Raw genomic sequence first — 21,027 nt, 5'->3', positions numbered from 1 at the left:
AGCGAAAATAACAAACACTGCAGTTACACCATTTCACTTTGCCGCACACGCTTCGTTCCGCGCCGGGAAACAGCCTTGAAACTAAATGTACCGGATGATGCGCAAGTGGCACACGTGCACTGTTTTTTTTTTACTGTTCGTCTCTCTTTCCACGGTTTCTTCCTTCCTTTTCTTTTCCTTTTATTTCTTTCTTCTCTTCTTCACTCCCTCTGTTATTCCCTTTCTACTGTTTCCCGCCCTCTCTTATTGTTAGTTGTTTTTTTTTTAGTCACCATTGCACGTATTTTTACAAAGGTTAGACTTTCGGGAGCCCTCCTCCATTTTCGTGCTTTTTCTCCCAGTGAATCTGTTTAAGGCTAGTATATAATCTTTTGTTGCAGACATAAAAAGTAACTAAATGCCTAAGTATGCAAATCTTAAGCGGCCTTTTTCACCTTATGAAAACACTGGGGCGCAACTATTGGTATTTGTTATTATACGTGTTTTCGTCTAGTACCTGGGTTCATTTAAATTTTTAAGACCTGCAAAACCAAGCTTGTTGGCATCGATTTTCCAAAGTGACGCTAATGAAGAATTTACAAGCCAGGTGATAAGTCACCTCGGCGCATCGGATTAAGTGACAGCCCAAGCCACACTGACTGAATGGACGTGAAGGCCTACTTGTGTACCGGGCGTAGAGTCCTTCTCAGAGCTATTTCCGTTGATTGCGTTTTTTATTTAACGCGAGCAAGACCCGGCCTAACCGATAGCATCTTTGGTGAGATTAGGTTATAAAGCGCCAAGATGTACGTCATAAGAGTGAGTAAAAATGACGGCTTGTTATAGGGGGCATCGTGGAGACAGAGAAGCCTGCTACGTACTTCGGAGCCAGCCCTTTTGCAGTCAGCACCATGCAGTTATACTCCACAAGTACCAAACATCTCGCACTCGCCCGGCCGAAAAAGTAACAGGGATAGACTTTGTACTCGTATACCGAACTCATGTGGTCGGAGTTGGAAGTTTGTCAGGTGCAGTCCGCGGTGGTCAGTCGAAGTAGCGAAAACACATAGCATACACTCAAAAAGGAAGGTGTTTAAAGGGAGTAAGCTGTCCTCTAACGCACTCCCTTTTATAAAAGATTGTGCTAGGGGACAGCAATTACTCCCTTATAGGCGTATTCGTGTTTAGAGAGTAGGGGGATGGGGTGGAGAGTTCCTAAGCTTGAAACGAAAAGTGCGAGTTTCAAATCCTTATCTCGATTGCTTCTATTAGAAATGACGCTTAGTCTAAGGTCTGAAACGTTCTGTCTTTCCATGCTTACCAACTGCACCAAACAGGCGCCCCAGTTTTCCCGCCGCGTTTCAGTTCCCGGGTGTAAACTGAAGGCACTGCTTAAGCCATATGCGGCTTATCTCTCGGGATAAGCGCTATACGGAGGTAGTCTCTCCCGTACAGCCTCACAGCTGGTAGTGCGTTGGTCTCCCCGGGCACCCCTGTCGATAGCCGCTATAAATCCTGGTCTCTCAAGCACTGGCCGAACTCGACGCAATAAGCCGTCATTGACTTAGCTGCGCAATCTATTTATTTATTTTTTTCATTGTGTGGTTGATGTGTGGGCAGAGTGCGCTGCCCGCCCAGCCGTTTCCGGTGCTGATAGCGCCCCTGTCGCCAAAGTGACACTAGGTGGAGGATTGACCGGAAGCCCCTTTCTGGCTTTGCTTCTGCCAGCGGAAGAAAGGGGGTCGGAATGGAGTGGACGACCTTCTCGCGGATAATCGATGAAGAGCGAAGCCCGCGAGGGGAGCTATGTCGGCGCCTCGTTAGGTCCCCATTACGCCTATCGCGACTACAGCTTCTTTTTTTTTTTGGGGGGGGGGGGCAATTACTGACAATAATCGCCGGACGTGAGACTTCCTTCGGAGTAGACGACTTCGGTCTAGTATGTTGAAGCCGTAAGCTCTTGTGTCCACTCGCTGTCTAAGGAGAGTGCTGTGATTTTGTCGCAAGGGAAGAAGATCTCTGGATAGTGTATATCACGTGCTGTCCCGTGATCAGGGGGGCTTTTATGATGCGCGAGTCTAGGTGCAGGTATTTTGACAATCCCCAGAGGAATTTTAAAAAGCCCCGGATATTTTGCCGGCTGCTAAGAGATCCGAAGCGAGGTTCGTGTTGCACCTTCCACTGTTTTTGCCTCTGAATGGTCGTTATCAAAGAATTCCAGGCAATGTGGTGACATTAATTTTGCAGGTGTGCGCTAGCTTGCGGACACACTGAAAATAAAATGACGTGAAAAAAAACTGAGCGCAAGCTTTCAAGAGGAACTTATTTGAGAGCGCAGCTCTTGAGCGCCCATTTTTCTTGGCGCACATCTATACGTCTCCCTCTGAAAAACAAATGAAAAGAAATACGGAAAGAAAGAATGCGGAAAAATCAAGGGAAAACACGTGGGTGCATTCACAACAGTTGTTGTTGTTGTTGTTGTTAGCCTATCAAAAGATGGCACATACCCACACTGGGGGATCGGCCAAGAATCGGGTGGCTATTCACCTGAACGCAGTTAACAAAAAGGAAAAGCACGTGGGAGCGCAACTCCTGTGAATTCTTCCTCATGAACAGAAAAGGGATGAGAGTTTTTATTTCAAAATTATAAGAATAATAATAAAGAGAGGGATTAAATAATAATGATTAAGTCAAAATGTAATAATTGATAAAAAAGAAAATTTTTAGATCACTTAGCAAGGCAGTCGGTGAGATTATATCAGGAAATTTAGTACAGCGGTACAAACAGATCTGTGGCTGAACCCAAAGGTGGTGGCGCCAAATGATAGCAAGAGCGGGCTGCTCAAACCAAGGCCAAGATGCTGCAAGGGCTCCTCCAGCAACCTTTTTCTCTGAGAGTTGAATCGGCGACAATACAGCCAAAAATGTTCCATAGATTCTGGCTCACGGCAAAATGCACAAAAGGGAGAGGGCGCCAAACCCGACTTGTGTAAATAGAAATTTAAAGGGGGGATGCGGCAGCGCAGCCTCGTCAGTGATACTTCAAGCTGCCGAGAGCAACAAATTTTCCTGTTCCAATAATATTTAAAGCAGTGCGGACGTGTCATTTTTTTTTCTTTTTCAGTGGCAGTCAACACGCTGAGCGCGTTTTCGTTTCGCTGACAGCAAAACCAAAGGCACAGGGCGTATTTCAGCCCATCGGAAAACTCCTCCTAAAGCTCTCTACTCACCTTGTTTGACCGGCGCAGGACCGACGTCGTATCGAACAGTTGCTTGCAGTCGTGCTTGGCACAATTCAATGCGAGGCTGCTTGCCGCGTTATTATTATTATTTATTATTTACAGAAGACTGCTGGCTTTATTGCAAAGCCTTAAGCAGGAGTGGGTGTAAAATACACTTTGACAAAAAGAAAACCTCCCTGAGGTACACGCAACTCAGCACACAATACCGAAAAAATGAACGACGAAAAGAAACAACATTATACAATATTAGACGACGCCTGGCGTCAAAATGAGCACTGGGGAAAAAAAAAGGAAATGTTGAATGCTGCAAAATTGTTACGAATTCCTAAGCGACTCCGTAAATGACTCCACAGTAGAAGCCTCTACAATATTCGCTTTGAGGACATTCCATTCCCGCACAGTACGGGGGAAGAAAGAATTCTTGTATGTTTCAGTGCGGCATGAGTATTCCTTCACTTTTAAAGAATGGTAGGATCGTGTCGAACGACCCGGGACGAGCTCAATGTACTTGCTGCTGTTAATTCCTAATTTGTTGTGAACAATCATGAACATGTATTTAAGCCTCTCGCGGTATCTCCTGAGCTGCAAAGAATCCAAATTTGCTTTCTCAAGTAGCATGGTAGGGGACGTCTGCCAGCTGTATGAATTATAAATAAATCGCACTGACTTTCTTTGAATATTTTCGAGTGTTTTAATGTTTTCTTTAGTATAAGGGTCCCACACAACAGAGGCGTATTCTAAAACAGGTCGGATAAAAGTTTTGTAAGCTAGTAACCTAATTTCCTGCGTAGAGTACCGGAGAGATCTTCTTAAAAAGCCAAGTTTTTTCATAGCTTTATTTTTAATATTAGAAATGTGTTTGTTCCACCGTAGGTCAGAGCTGGATGCTGGATGCTGGCCAACGCAGTTTAGTCACTTCATTCAACGTGTACTACTCAACCTAGCATGCTTAACGTACCGTGATTAACATCACTTAAAGGGACACAGTGGACGAACTGAAGCTGGCCCGTGTCCACAGATTAGTGCTTTCTAACGACAAATAGGCTGGCTTCGCCGAAAACGGAGCTTTTATTCACCTTTTCACGAAGAGCAAACAGGAGGGACAGGCGCACTTTCAAACACTGTGCGCTGGGCAGGACTCCGTGTTTGTGTCGGTATAACAAAGGCTGCAATGTTGTACTCAGTGTCAGTGTCCTCTGTCTAACGATGCTTTATCACTGGCTGCGGCAATGGTAAACTAAAAGAAAAAAAAATGCCGCCAATATGTGCGCACAGCGTTCTATGCCGAGGTCTCAGTGCGACTGCGATGTGTGTTCGTTCCACTGCTGCGCTGCCGATCCCGAGTTAAGTCGGCAGTGGACGTCGATGGTCAACGGAAAAAAACGTTGTGCAAACAAGAAACGTGCGCGTTATGTTCGCGCAATTCGTGAATGTAATGCGGACAGATAGAATGTAAATCTCGGGCACGAGCGATGCACATTGCCTGGCGTATCCCCCTACTATGTGCTGTACTCAACAAGTGAATGCCAAACAATGCCTGACCTATCCATCTGCAATGTACGATCCTCAAAAAATGAACGCCCCACAACGCCTGGCCCATCAACTTCCTATGTACTATACTCAAAAAATGAACGCCTGGCTTATTAACCTACTATGTACTGTACTCAACAAATGAACACCAAACAATGCCTGGCATACCCACCTATACTATGCACTATACTCAACAAATGAACGCCCAACAACGCTTCGCCTATCAACCTCCTATGTACTATACTCAAAAAATGAACGCCTGGCTTATTATCCTACGATGTACTGTACTCAACAAATAAACGCCAAATAATACCTGACCTATCCACCTGCAATGTACTATACTAAAAAAATGAACGCCCCACAAAGCCTGGCCTATCAACCCCCTATGTACTATACTCAAAAAATGAACGCCTGGCTTATTAACCTACTGTGTACTGTACTCTTCTTCTTCTTCTTCTTCTTCTTCTTCTTCTGTTGTTGCCAGGAAAAATGAAAAGGAAATTGCACAGGCCTGCCCACTGGCTCAAGCTGAGCCACAATCTCTACCACGTGCAGAAAGTAGGAGAGTTTAAAGATAGGATAGAAAGATAAGATAGGAAAGACGCGCGCTATAATGCCCCAGGCCGATTCCGGGGGTACTGCAATACCGGGCGGAAGTGAAGCAACCTTCAAGCACTTCGCCACATTTCCAAAACTATGTTGGGTTCAAATGGGACCCGTATCAGATATTCTGTGACCGAAAACGGCCCACGGGCTTCGAACCCTCACTGTACTCAGCAAATGAACGCCTCACAACGTCTGGCCTATCCACCTATACTATGCACTATACTGAACAAATGAAACGCGAACAAGACCATTTTTGTCCAGGAGAGAGAGAGAGAGAGAGAGGGCACACGGGAGCCCAGATAGTATTCAAAGAAAGCCAAAGTAAAGTGCACAAGGCTCTTGTGTGATCCATAACACAGTAAAAGCATCAGCTGTTCAACCAGGCTAATTTCTTCTCGAAGACGTGAAGATTCTCCTTCAATGGTGCTAACCAACCTCGCTTGTATTGCCCTCCTAGAGCTAATATATTCGTGCTTTTCCTCTGGCAGTTCAGCTTCGTTGTTCGCGTTTCATTTTCTGAGTATAGAGCATAATTTTTAAGTCTCGGCTTTTGGATGCTCAAGCCAACGCTGTTTTAATCGAACAACACACCTTGTAGGGACTAATTGGCCGATATGGCAACAACTTTGTCTCTTCAGCCAACTTTGCCCGGAAATATCGGGTGCGTGTAGCCAACGCAACGTGAAAAAAAAAAGTAGAAACATGCAGTGAATATAAAAATAGATGGTGTCGAATTTGCATCACGGCATAAATGGGAGCGACGGCAACGATCTATAGACGAAATAACATAAGATGCGCACGGAAAGAAAAAATATTGTCAGGTATTGTAAACTGTTTAGACTGTAATCTCATCGAATGCATCGTAAATATATGCACTAAGATGATGCATAACCGTACCAGACATATAGCAAAGATAGTGCCACTTGAGCAGTGCCTTCGCTTAACCGGCAAGAGACTCGCTAGACGACACATTCCAACCTCCGTAGATGATATCAACGTTTCCTTAATTTGCTAACTACCTGTCCGTGTAATTGCACAAACTCCGGTAAATGTGAACTGTTGAGCGCTGGCAAGAGCAGAGTTGGGAACAATGCAATTGTTTTAAGGCGATAGCCTTTAATGGCTCATACTCGCGGTGACCGTCCTTCCGCTATCATCGCCACCTAGGTCACGTGACCTTGTGATGTCACGTGACCTTAAGGTTAAGGTCACGTGACCTTAGGATCTACGCAATACCTAATTTGGGTAAAAATGCTAAAAAACGAGGAAACGTCGATGATGACGTCACATCAGACGAAGCAGTGTGATCCGCCGCCAAGCAACAACTGCCGACGCGCTGCGCATGCGCAGCGTGGCGTCACCGCTTCCTCTGCCACGCTCGCGCCAGCTGCTCTTCTTCTCTGTCGTGAAATGAATTCAAGCGCGGCAAATTCAAATCAGTGCAATGAGTCGCAAACGGCTTTCGGCTTCCCGCAGTTAACAGATATCTAAGTGCCTCCAACGAATTTCTTTTTTTTCAATTAATAGGCTTGCGTCGGCCATAATGTGAACAGCCATACGAGCGGCAAAAAGAACCGCATATCAGTTCTACTGTGCGTATCGCCGCCTACACTGACACTGAGGCAATCAAATGTAGATTCCTTTCGGCTATCTTCGAACGTTCGCTGGAATGTTCGATTCGTGAATGGCGTTACTTAAGCGCTGCTGTCAAAACTCTCACACCCGCAATGGCCAGGCACACGAGAGAGTTCATTAGAAACTCTGCTCCTATGAATCTAATCTTTTCGATCACATTTCCCGATTTTGTTTTCAGCACATTTTGGTTTTGTTCACGACCCGTGCTACGCAGCCTCACACTACACACAGGAAACCGGTGACAAAAACCACAGGCGCGAACTGCGAGCATGGAACCCACTGATATTGATCGTCTGCTTCATCGATGAATGGTCGCCTGCTCCCGGTTGATTGCTGCGGGCGCAATTTTCCGATAGCACGCAAGGGGATGAACGCGAACCCCCAAGCAAAAATGCTAGGCTTCGTAAGAATAAATAAATAAATAAATAAATAAATAAATAAATACAGCGAACGGCTGGAACTACCATAGACCACACGCTGCTTATCTCACCTACCACTAGGCTGCAAATTAACAGCCCAAAATGGAGTCGACGACATGTGGTGCTGGCGCCTGGCAAGAAATGGGAACATGGCGGTGGTCATCTATCAAAATTAAAGCCTCGTATAAGCGAGAAAACGTAAAAAAAATCTAATATGCAAGTACCGCCACCACCGGCCGCGTTCGCCAACAAACTATGGTGACGTAAAGACAGCTTTCCAAGTCCAAATCTCTGAGGCTTAGCTACACCCAAACAGTGATCACGGAGTCCTTTTCGGTCATGACGTCACGAGTTTGAGTCAAGTGGCGGGAGAATTTTTTTTTGAATTTTTAAATCCAATGATCTCAGATATAATTGCGCCCTTATCTCTGCCGAGAAAATGTGAGTGCAGCCAGAAGAGCCTGGAAGGAATTTTTACAAAGAACAATAATTTGCTACACCTGTCCTCAGTAGTACCTCTTCCACCGCAGTTTGCATGACTTAGCCTGCCGAGCTCATTTGGTGTTCTTGCTTTTGCAACTAGTTGTAAAATAAGCGCTACGGTATATTTCTTTTTTTTTCTGCTTCATTTTTTCGTGAACAAGCGATGTAAATTTTTGTTTGTTGAAGCCTACGAATGTTGGCGGTTCGTGTGACATGTACTGTGTTCCAACCGCTGCCTCAGTCTCTCTTAAGCTAGTGCAGTTTACAAAAATAAAGAAAAAATAATATATATATATATATATATATATATATATATATATATATATATATATATATATATATATATATATATATATATATATATATATATATATATATATATATATATATATATACCACATGGCGCCGAATAGATGCGTTGTGCGTGGTGTAAAAACATAGTTTTTAATTTCTCATTTGCCAAAGGACAAGCTGATGTCACTAGTAAAGGAAGTGAAAGTTAACCCTCATCATGAAAGCTTGGCCTATACATTAGAACGCTAGCCAACCACGCTCTTTTTCGACGCTGTGCTATGGCACTGTAACTGGTAAACCAATAGAAATTCAAAGGATCCCGCTTTTTGTTTTTTCTTTCATCAGATTAATTTCCTATGGCCTATTTCTTTTTTCTGCAAAAACTAGCTTGTGCTTTCTTCGAGTCTTTTCTTGAGATCAGTTTTTCTGTTGCAATCTATTCACGGACGCTATTAAAACAAAATTGTAAATTCTTGAATATTCTACAAGGTTAGAAGCTTCGTTTAGGCGCGGCCTTCATTCTCCACTCAGTCCCTTATCGTCCGGTTTATTGCGCCATTCGAGATCCTTGAAAGTCGGTCAATGTCGCACCAACAGCTACTGTTCCTTCCCAGAAGATTCATTTATATAGTTCATTGTTTGCTTGTTTGTTTGTTTGTTTTTTGGGGGGATGCAGTAACACGATTGCGCGCACAAAAGGAAACGGCAATTTCACAGGAAGTAGAGTTCATCATCCCGCCTTAACTGAATAGCCAGAGCTTGGTTTTTGTTTTCTTTATTTCTCGCCCTGTGGTTGTGTTAACTCTAGCTCTTAGCATAACACAGAATTCGCATAAAATTGCGCATTGCCCTAATTCACAGTCTAACATGATCATCTCATATCATGAACACTGCTATGGAGGCTAACCTCACCCTTGGTTCTATACGTCGCAATCTGCGATTTGCTGCCAGTCCTCGATATTTTGTATGCACCTTACTTTTGTCCGTCATAAACTAAAAAAGACATCAACACTAAGAGACCGTCGCCAGTCTAACCTTTATATAACTTTAGAAACAATACAAAATCGTCCTATCACCTTCATTTGTTCTCTGCTTTGAAATCCACAGCCAACTTAACTAACACTGAAACGTGACGGAAAATTTCGGCAGTGTGCCTCCTTCATTAGTGTTATCATTCATCGTTAGAAGCATCAGTCACATCACCAGCTTATCGCATCTCCAGCCGACTATACGCCACCATAAGACCGTCAACACCCCCGTTGCAAGAGCGATCGGTCATCTCCGATCATATTTAGTCATGTCGTCTTTGGACTTGGGTTAGATACCGCTGGACTCCGTGTCTCATATCAACCCCATCCATTCCAAGAACGCAATCGAGCCCATTATTATGCACCTGTCATGCCCGTTTCTCATGTAATGCCACCACCCTCGTGCCTTTGAGATACGTAATAAAGAAGAAAAAAATCCGCTGGTACCAAGTGCCTTTTGCAAAAGCATGCAGTCGTTGAGAAAAGGATTACAGTTCCAGAAAATTGTGATGGGTATCTCTGGTATTTTTTTATTGTTTTCAGGTGCCCACTATAAGCCACTATATTCTTTATACAACGGTGCACTCGAGTATACAGTGGAAGAGAGAAAAAAAATATAATAACGAAAGAACAATAAGAATCACGAAGACGATGACAATACGATGACAATAGGGAAATAGGGCGATCACAAGGAATGAAAGAACCAGTTAACAGTCACAAGGTTTTAGAGTTCCAGTAAGCGCAGCACGCTCACAATGTGAAGATATTCTTCGCAGAACACAACTCGAGAGTGGGTTCTCTTCCATGCTATCTCTGATAAGGACAACCCGGACGTGTGCGTCGAGACGAGGTGATAAGGACAACCCGGCCGTGTGCGTCGAGACGATGTCGCTGGTAAATTTCACCAGCGAAAAGACCTCACTCGCGCTAAGAGCAGTGGGAAAGGAGAGAAGAGAAAGGAATTAAAAAAACACCCTCTCTGTTTTCGCTATCAGCCAGTGAGGGTTTTTTTTTTTTTGGCGGACTTCCTGTGAGGGCATGGGGGAGAGGAAACGAAGTGGCCGTAAAGGGAACAGAAGATGGCGCAACGATAGATGGCTAGCAAAACTTTGGCGCGTAAACACGACATTACAGCCGGAAGGGAAAATATAGGCTTTGATATGCTGCCGCCTCCTCCCGGGACCACAACTAGGATTTCTATGTGCACCACATGCCAGCCCGGCGGCGACCGCGTATTGTTTTGCGATGCGTGATGCTGCCGCCGCGGCTTGGTGCTTTCATCCGGCTGTCTGATGCCGTTCAACATGACTTCGCCGCCGGCATTAGTCTTTGCAGATGCTCTTCTTTCCCTTTTTCTTTCCTTCCTTTCTTATTTTCTTTCTTCTTATGTTTTTTATCTTCCTTTCTTATCTCCTTTTCTCTCTTTCTCCTCACTCCCTGCTTGCTATCTCCCTTTCTTTCTTACCTTCACTGCTTTCTTATCGCCTCTCTATATTTCTTTCTAGCCTTCCTTCCTTTCTTCCCTCCTTGGTACTTTTCTATCCTCCTTGCTATCTTATCTCGCTTTCTATCTCTTCCTTCCTTCCTTACTTCCTTCCTTCCTTCCTTCTTTCCTTCATTACTTTCCTTCATTCCTTTCTTTCTTTCCTTGCGGCCAAAACTCGCACTATTACCTGGCTCGACGATATTCTTTTTGCATTCTTGATTACCGAGTTTACCGTTACTTGCTTCACCACAATAAATCTGGTTTGTTCCGTGATATAATAATTTCATTTTTTGCTGCACCCAATAGGTCGAGTAGACTTATACAGTCCGGCGTAATATACGCCCATATACGCCGCAGAAGGCACAACTGTTTCGTACACAACTAGCCCTCGCAGAACTTTTGTTATAACTTATACCGCTACTGATAGCCGAAATTTCCGGCACAAATATCTTTGATCAGATTTTATTGCAGCACTTTTGTAACCCTTTCTGACGTGGCCAGCGCTGCTTCCGACATTGTGTCTAAATATACCTGTATAAGTAAAAGAATAAATTAGATTAGTCTTTATTCATTTTCTTTTTTTTATATTCGCCGGTATTGATTGGTTTGGCTTTAACGTCCCAAAGCGACTGAGACTATGAGGGACGCCGTAGTGAAGGGCTCCGGAAGTTTCGACCACCTGGGGTTCTTTAACACGCACTGACATCGCACAATACACGGGCCTCCAGAATTTCGCCTCCATCGAAATTGGACCGGTGCGGCCGGGATCGAATCCGCGTCTTTCGGGCCAGCAGCCGAGCGCCATAACCACTGAGCCGCTGCGGTGGCCCAATTCGCCTGTTAATTTCACCGATATCGTAATTAGATATGCTTATCCCGCACTGAATCCCACGACAGTGAGACCAAGCCCGCGACTTCGGTCTTCTAAAGAACGCCGCTTGCCGGCGAGTGCCTCGTAGGCGTTCTTGTTACTGTGGGGGAGCGCTGGCTAAGCGGAGAGGGCAAGGAGGTCTTGTTTCCAAGGACAAACGACCAACGTCATCCCATGAATACGCTGGGAACGCGGTCAACCGCGTGGGACGCTCCCGAACAAAGCCCAGCTACCCGCCGAGCTGCGTTTATGGCGTTTTGCCCAAGGCTACCCTCGAGTTGACGCCGCAGACTCCCGTATTCCATTCATGCTCCCCAGGCTGCGGGTATATTGCGCTTTCAGCCTGCTTCACACGAGCTTCCGCGGCGGTGCACATAATGGGGAGCCTTTCTATCTTTTATGTGTGTGTGCGTTTTGTCGCGTGTGGGCTTGATAGCGTTCATTGATGGCCGCTCCGTAAGAGAGATTGAAAAGATCGAAGTAAACGAGCTTCGCTGGAAACTTTTAACGAAAGAAAAGAGAAAGGAGGAACATAGTTGCCCGAGGTAATAAGTGGATGCCAACAGGCGATGAAAAGACCGAAATGAAGTGTCGTATAACCTAATTTACGGCGAGAAAAAATAGTACCTGGGAAAGTAAATATAGGGAACGAGTAACCAAGACGCTGTTATGAAGGCAGCAAATTACGCTTTCACCTGCTCTTTGGAACATATTATAGTCGGATACAGCTTTAGTCTGCAGTGAAGCTCCTTCCGCATTCAGGGTCCCCGCACAGGATTCCTCCACGACAAAAAAGTAGTGCGTTGTTAAAAACTTTCTTGTTACTTAAAAAATAAGCTGATCACAAGAAAAAATTCTAAGGTCTAGAATTTTGATACCTGGCTTGTTCAATGAAGTCAAACATTAAAAAGCTGATTTCGTTTACTGTTGTGATTGGCTAGCGGAGTAATACAGGACGCCGCAGACGTGGCCCAGTGTTCACAACTGCTATTTTTTAAGTTGTTTCGTACTATAGTTCGGAAGCTCTATTTCGATGGGTAAACCCCGAGCAAGATCTTGCGTTGTTTGTGGGTTTTTACCGCCGCTGCCGACGGTGCTGCCATCCTATAACATCGTTTACACTCCTAGCGCCCCTGCTTGGCCGATACCCCGCCCCCTCCCGCCCACACCGCGTCGCCGGCGCGCTCCACCGTCCCCGCTCCCGACGCGCGTGACCAATCGGCGTCGGAATCGCGCGAGCAACCGCACGGCGGTGATGGACGCGCACCGGTCGTGCCGTGTCTTTTTATGCGGTTGCCTTCGAGGTGGTGTTACCTCAGTTGCTTTCACTCGTCCTATTAGGTTTAACTACGCTAAAGCCCTACCATTTACGAAATGAAAAACAGCATGATAAGCCAGCCCCCGCCGCGGTGGCTTAGTGGTTATGGCGCTCGACTACTGATCCGGAGTTCCCGGGTTCGAACCCGACCGCGGCGGCTGCGTCTTTACGGAGGAAAAACGCTAAGGCGCCCGTGTGCTGTGCGATGTCAGTACACGTTAAAGATCCCCAGGTGGTCGAAATTGTTCCGGAGCCCTCCACTACGGCACCTCCTTCTTCCTTTCTTCTTTCACTCCCTCTCTTATCCCTTCCCTAACGGCGCGGTTCAGGTGTCCAACGATATATGAGACAGATACTGCGCCATTTCCTTTCTCCAAAAAACCAATTATTATTATTATTACTTCAGCCTCCAAAACTACAAGTTCTCTAAGTGAAACAACGCCGATTATCTTCTTTTTTCATGACAGTTAGAAAGTCTGGTTATTGAAAAACAGTAACCAAATGGGCAAAACGGAAAGAATACTATTTATGATATCGTTCATGCACTTTTTGCATCTTTATTACTGCGTGTGTTGGCTTTGAAGTGGTATGGTGAAGAGAGGTCGATCCGTTCGCTAATTCTTCGTTCGTTCTTGTTCTGTGTCCACAGGAACGTGTCCCTGGCGATGAAGATTTGACCTGACCCCATCCCACCCCCTTCCCTGGTCTGCGAAGCTAAGACATCGAGCGGAGACCGGGACCACCGCTGGGATCGTCGCAAAGACCACGCCCAGCCCACCGTACCCTCCCAAGCACTCCTTTAGGTGAGTACAAGGACATTATTTCTTAACTTTTTTTGTCGTCAGAAAACCCCTATTGAAGACAGAACTCTAGTTGACATCCTCTCCTGTATGCTCAAACCAGTGCGCATGTTCGTTATGACGTCATCACAACCTGCTCGTCAGGTCTTTGTTGTGAGCAAACTAGTTTCTATACAGGAACCCACAGAGAGAGTCGGGATAAAAAAAATCAGGAAAAAAATTACTTTATGCAAATGTCGGCACTGTCACAGCATAGCGGATACCTGGCGTTGTGGGGTTTAACGTCCCGGATCCGCTAAGTCTATGAGGGACGCCGTAATAGAGGGCTCCGGATAATTTTGATCATCTGGAGTTCTTTAACGTGCACTCACATAGCACAGTACACGGGCCTCTAGCATTTCGGCTCCACCGAAATGCGACCGCCGCGACCAGGACCGAACCTGCGTCTTTCGAGTCAGCAACCGAGATAACTGATACCTGCTGCTGCAGCTATAGAAGTACGAATATGGCGTTTGATGGACCGACAATTGCAAAGAAACTTGCGCAAACACACACAGAAGTTGCAGCGGCAGCTGCATCGGAAGCTGCGACAAATGTGAAGTGTAATGCTATCGCGTTCCACTCTTAAGGTAACTTTTAGCGTCCCCATAGTTTTTTAGCGCCTTTTAGCCCCTCAACGTGTTCTGCCCATATCATCTCAATTCTCACTATGCAATCCTCACAATGCCCGGATCCTCACAGTGCTGAGTGCTGTATAATGTGCCGTTACCGTCCTGGGCAATTACTTTTTTCTTGTACCTTTCAGTCGTGAATGGCTTTTTAATGTTAGTTTGTAAATTGTTAGCATTACGTCCCAAAGCGACATACGGCTAAGAGACGCCACCCGCCGCGGTGGCTCAGTGGTTAGGGCGCTCGACTACCGATCCGGAGTTCCCGGGTTCCAACCCGACCGCGGCGGCTGCGTTTTTATGGAGGAAAAACGCTAAGGCGCCCGTGTGCTGTGCGATGTCAGTGCACGTTAAAGATACCCAGGTGGTCGAAATTATTCCGGAGCCCTCCACTACGGCACCTCATCTTCCTTTCTTATTTCGCTCCCTCCTTTATCCCTTCCCTTGCGGCGCGGTTCAGGTGTCCAACGATATATGAGACAGACACTGCGCCATTTCCTTTCCCCGAAAACCAATTATTATTATTATTATTATTATTATTATTATTATTATTATTATTATTAAGAGACGCCGTGGTAGAAAGCTCCGGATGAATTTAGGCCACCTGGGTTAACGTGCGCTGAAAACGCGCTGACAATCTTTTTTTTTTTTTTGCCCCTAAATCAGATTTCCATTCCGTTGTCAGTTGTGCTCCGCGGGATGGCAAAAAAAAGAAAAACATAACGGCGCTCGAGGAGCGTCTACCTTTCTTATAGATACATTTTGCACAAGCGGCACTGGCTGGAAATAAACAAAAAAAAGTGAGTAGGAAATAACGGCGCGTACTTGCATATCTTGCTTGCTTTTTCGGAAATCTCGGGCAAGTGTTCCATATCTACGTAGGAAATGAACTTCGTACGTCCGAACGGAGCGCGTTGATGGCTTTGGGACGACTTTGGAGAACGCCGTGGATCGCTCTGAGTTCCATCACCGCCGACACTCTCCTCTTCCCACCGCCTTGTCCCTTTTCGGTAAAGTCAACCGCTTCCCTATTCGCACTAAAACACAAAATGTACGAAGTGAATGCTTATCGCACGAACTCCATCAGCACTGTCGTAAGAAATCTAGGTTATTCAAACCTGCCAAGAATTGAGCAAATATGTTTTACGTGGGGACTTCAGGGCATGTGGCTTTGAGAGTTCTTGTTTTTACTGACTGCGTTTTATTTCCTTCTTTCATTTTTGTTCTTTCTTTTCATTCCTGACTCTAACCCGCGGTGGTTTTCCGCTAGCAGCAGCAGTAGGGGTTTGAAGGCGTACAGAAAGCGTTCTTGTGGGCATCCGCTTTACGTGCTTGGACTTTACGCTTTACAAGTTTTACTTCGCTTTCCAAGGATGAGATACAGTGATTCAGTGTCAGCAGCAGCGCACTCCCTTTTATAAAAGGGAGTGCGTTAGAAGACAAATTACTACCTTTTTACTCTTTTCTGTTTAGAGTGCACTAATACAATTCCCGGGAGCACAGTGCCGTTTGGCAGCTGTTACTCTTTGAGCCATCAGGTGTGCACACCCTACACTCTAAACATAAGGGAGTAAAAAGGGAGTAAAGTTGTCCTCTAGTGTGCACTCTTTTATAAAAGGGAGTCCGTTATAGGACAAATTACTTCATTTATACTCCCATATAGGAGTATTCGTGTTAAGAGAGTAAACATGAATTACCCTTTAAGGGAGTATGAAGGGAGTAAGGTGTTCCATAACGCACTCTCTTTTAGGGGCAGTGTATGCTGTCCAAATCCGAGGGTAGATTTTAATAATAATAATAATAATTGGTTTTTGGTGGAAAGGAAATGGCGCAGTATCTGTCTCATATATCGTTGGACACCTGAACCGCGCCGTAAGGGAAGGGTAAAGGAGGGAGTGAAAGAAGAAAGGAACAAATAGGTGCCGTAGTGGAGGGCTCCGGAATAATTTCGACCACCTGGGGATCTTTAACGTGCACTGACATCGCACAGCACACGGGCGCCTTAGCGTTTTTCCTCCATAAAAACGCAGCCGCCGCGGTCGGGACCCAACCCGGGTATACTCCGGATCAGTAGTCGAGCGCCCTAACCACTGAGCCACCGCGGCGGGGCAGATTTTAATAACTAAATACACGGAATACTTACAGCTGGCAATGAAGACATATTTCCAGGCATATAGTGCCAGGAGAGCGTCGCTGTCACTCGCACTGTTGGAGGTTTAGTAAACTGTAGTTTGGTTAGCAAGTTTACTCAGTGGCGTTACCTCGTAACTCGCTTAATTTCGTATAGTAAATACTTATCTACAATATGGTGTTTGTCTGGGCTAGTCGGTACATGGTACTAAATGAAGGCACAGCGCACGAAAGGCGGGACTGAGAAAGAGACAAACACAGCGCTGTTTTTTTTTTTACTTACGACTGAAAGGCTTTATTGCTCGCACGCAATAAATAAGCGGAAAGGAGCACAATCAACAGAATAACCGCATCAGTGATGATTGTCAAAGAACACTATCAAAAAAAGCACACAACAAAAAAGCACACACTCACAACCTACACAAGCGAGCTTAACTGTTGAGATAGTCAATTTCTTTTTGTGTTAGCGCGACGGAAGGTTTGCTGACGCAGTTGTCAAGTCCCCGGTGAATTAAAAGAGCTTCCACGATTTCCCGCGTACGTTGGTTCTTATGTTTATACAGTACTTTAGTACGGCCGAAAAAAGGAGTGCATTTACAGGATAGCCAATGTGTAACCAAATTGCTTTTGGGGGGTGGTTTTAGGGAGCGTTTATGCTCACTTAGGCGATCATTAAGGCAGCGCTCTGTTTGGCCAATATAAAATCGCCCACAGGATAGCTCTATCTAATTCATAGTCCTCAAGATGTACAGCACAATTTCTGCGCACGCATATGACTGCTCTTCCTCCTTTCTTAAGCGTGCATGTTGAGCTATTGTACTGGTTTTTAACTAGTCCAGGTCCGTTTAATGGAGTACGATGTGCAAGTGTTTCTGCCTCTATTGCTGATACCACGTGTGTATGTGCGTGGCCGGCCGGATGTGTGTGAGAGAGAGGGAAGGAGAGAGAGAGAGAGCTTGTTCATTTCTCTCAGAGAAATGGGGAGAAAAACGAAACACAGTGAGGCCCGAAGTCTGCACGCTGCACTTTAAAGTGACCAGACACCCCCTTCCTGACATCGTGACGTCCTCTTCGGCTTCGCCAGTGAGGGTCTTCGCCGTCGGCAACCCGTAAAAGCACTTTGGCTTCACCCTGAAACTGTCGCGCCTCCTCCGAACCCCACACGTGCCGTCGCACCTCTGGACTCCAGAAAAACTAATTACGCCCCAGCGCACTCAGCGGCAGCTGCTTTGGCAAAACTCTCACGCTCGCGGAGATCTCCTTCTTTTCTTCGGTCCCCCCGCCAGTGTGCTGTGGAATTTCGAGTCGTAAATCTTCTCCGCCCGTTTCGGACCACTCCGCCTAATTTCAAGAAAAGCCGCGCCTTCTCGAAGTTTTGGCCGTGGAGCCTCTGGCTCTGCTAGTCGCATTTCCGTCCCGTATACGTGCTGGTTAGTTCCAGACTTCCCTTTTGCTGTCCTTAGTCCTTCGTTCGTTACCTTCTTTATCCTGCACTTCTGACGTCACTTAGATCGATCTCATTTGGCCTGTAAAGAGGCGCCGCTGCTTTTAAAGACAGTTGACGGCAGCATTCTTCGGAAAACTGGTTAAAGCCCAGCGTTGCACTCATCAACAGCTTTTGTCTCTCCCAGCCAGTGACTGCAGTCAAACTTTCCCCGAACGGCGATTCCAGCGATTTGCGAAGTGAGGGCTGCTAGCTTCCGGTCTTCCAATGAGATCGAGGGGGACGCTTCCTCGCACGTTTTATGGCGTTAAGAGCATTCGGATGGTAGCCCCGTTTCAGTCTTACACGTGTAGTGTCCTTCGGATCCGAACGCCACTGCACCACCATGTATATGTTTCTTTACTCCTACGCAGAAGCTAATGGAGGGCTCACAATTTCCCGATTGCGAAAAACGAAGTACCGACCTCACTGCGCGCTCGGTGCAGTGCAAACATTTCTTGGCTTATGTTTACACAGTCTTTCACTTCTTTCACTGGCGGCCGAACCCGGCCGCGGCGGCTGCGTTTTTATGGAGGAAAAACGCTAAGGCGCCCGTGTGCTGTGCGATGTCAGTGCACGTTAAAGATCCCCAGGTGGTCGAAATTATTCCGGAGCCCTCCACTACGGCACCTCTCTCTTCCTTTCTTCTTTAACTCCCTCCTTTATCCCTTCCCTTACGGCGCGGTTCAGGTGTCCAACAATATATGAGACACATACTGCGCCATTTCTTTTCCCCAAAAAACCAATTATTATTATTATTATTATTATTATTATTATTATTATTCACTGGCGGCAAATGCGAACTTAACTTTTTTAATTGTTCCTCGCGCTGTTTTCGCAAAGCAGCTTTTCAGCGATATCATGGCACTCTCTTGTACCAGACTCCTCAGGAGGAGCCAGTGGACTAAAAGCATCGATCCAACGTGTTTTTGCGAGAAAACGTTTTAAAGCTGGTTCTTCTGTTGGGATGCTGTTTCGTACTGCCTCCTAAAAACTAAACCAACTCTTTCTGCGTGTTTTGACGTCTCTGCGTGAGAGGAGCATGTCCAATTTTAGCGCTTCCGAGCACTTTCACTTCCTTGGAAGGGGGGCGGGAGGTAAGTTCATTTCTGCTTCCACTTCCTTTGGTACCTCCCGCCTCGTACTGCTTGACACCAACATGGAATGGTCCAAAGCACAACGTAAAAGTGATGACGCAGGATATCATTTTATATGTTTATGTGCTATATTTATGTATTTGTACCCGCCGCGGTGGCTCAGTGTTTAGGGCGCTCGGCTACTGATCCGGAGTTCCCGGGATCGAACCCGACCGCGGCGGCTGCGTTTTTATGGAGCTAAAACGCTAAGGCGCCCGTATGCTGTGCGATGTCAGTGCACGTTAAAGATCCCCAGGTGGTCGTAATTATTCCGGAGCCCTCCACTACGGCACCTCTTCCTTCCTTTCTTCTTTCACTCCCTCGTTTATCCCTTCCCTTACGGCGTGTTTCAGGTGTCCAACGATATATGAGACAGATACTGCGCCATTTTCTTTCCCCCAAAACCAATTATTATTATTATTATTATTATTATTATTATTATTATTATTATTATTATTATTGTTGTTATTATGTAGTTTTACATCAGCATTTAATAAAGGCGAGACGTGTCTTCAACGCATGGCATTCAAAGAAACCGCTTCCTTGCGCCGCCTCTTCTCTTCATGGTGGTGGCTTTGTCATGAGGCACAATAACTAGAATAAGTTTGCGAGTGCGTATGAGTACAGAGGAACCGTCCACCGCAAGATACCGTATATGTGCGTATTTTGCTGAATGCTACCCGAATTCTTGAAATCGCAGGACGAATAAAATTCGCTTACCCGTCAGATTACTGTAACATGCAGGATAAAGCGAAATTTTTTTCTTTTTCTCGGGTGATTAAAACCTCAGTTCTTGCCTTCATTTTGTAACAAGTGATGTTAAGGGCAATTGTGCAAACTGCTAAATTTCCAGAGAAGCTCTAGTTTTCGTGATTTCGGCTACATAATCCGAAAATTGTTACGGCAAGCTGTCCGGTCCTTCCTTCGCACAAATGAAATTTGGTTGCGCAACTGCTAAGCTTTAACTGACGTCAGGTTAATTCTTTCAAATGATTCTTGCAGCTATTTGCATGTTCTCAAAACGAAGGTATTATACATTACACGACCAAAGCAAAGGCAAGCGGTGGTACTTATGGTTATTTGAAAAGGTCGATCTGGTACACTCGTCTGCCTTCCAGAATGTGTCCAGCTTAACCACGCATTTGTAGGGCCTCATATCTACGTACACATGTGTAAACTATACTGTGTGAGCAGGCTTTACTACACTGGTTCATGTGTACACTACCAGCAGTGCTAGCAGTTGTCAACCTGCTTTGTTCTGGCCACGTCGTGAAATTTATTCTGAGTTAATTATTCTGAATTTTCGGCGTTTGACTAAATCTGGAAAAATCGAGCTCGCAAAAAATAAATCTTTTAGTATACAAAATTAATCGCGTTATTCCTGCGACGAAAAACAAAGATGTTATATAAATTTTATCTTTTAATTTGTTTTCATTCCTTTTTTTTATTCTCCTCAATAATTTCCCATACATACACGTTCACTAGCTTTTTTGTACTTCTCAGGCACAGTCTAAACCAATAAAAACTACGATAAGACAACATCAGCTACGCCGTTGTCTTCCTCATGCACACATCACGAATTTGCACGGATTTCACAACTTCCACACACTAAACAGAACGGAGTGAAAAAGGGAGTAAGCTGACCTCTAGCACACACCCTTTTATAAAACGGAGTTTTTTGCCAGAGGACATCTTACGCCTTCTTCACTCCCATACAAGCGTACTATTGTTTAGAGTGCACGCACCTTCTTTTTCTCTGTTTTTGAGACTCAAATTGAGGGCATACGTGGTAAATTTGAGCAAGATATCGTAGCACAGCACTGCAAGAAGCGCATAAAATATTACCACAGCCAACGCGTGTCTGCACTTTCAGGGTCAGTTTCAAAGCGATACGTCTACTCGAATTAGCTGTAGACGAC

The 21,027-nt window shown here is 45.4% G+C and overlaps 1 protein-coding gene across 2 annotated transcripts in view; it reads left to right on the top strand.

The window, feature by feature from the left end:
- LOC144133292 (neuroglobin-like) overlaps positions 1-21,027 on the top strand; it is a 215,075-nt gene that overhangs the window by 164,900 nt on the left and 29,148 nt on the right. For both annotated transcript variants that reach the window (XM_077666270.1, XM_077666272.1), the window contains exon 2: positions 13,541-13,694. The gene's annotated coding sequence lies outside the window, so the exon portion shown is untranslated. The remainder of the gene's footprint in view (positions 1-13,540; positions 13,695-21,027) is intronic.

This window comes from Amblyomma americanum, chromosome 5 (genome assembly GCF_052857255.1).
Source record: "Amblyomma americanum isolate KBUSLIRL-KWMA chromosome 5, ASM5285725v1, whole genome shotgun sequence".
NCBI lineage: Eukaryota > Metazoa > Arthropoda > Arachnida > Ixodida > Ixodidae > Amblyomma > Amblyomma americanum.
The sequence above is the reverse complement of the archived record's forward strand: the minus strand, read 5'-3'. Positions and strand labels throughout refer to the sequence as shown.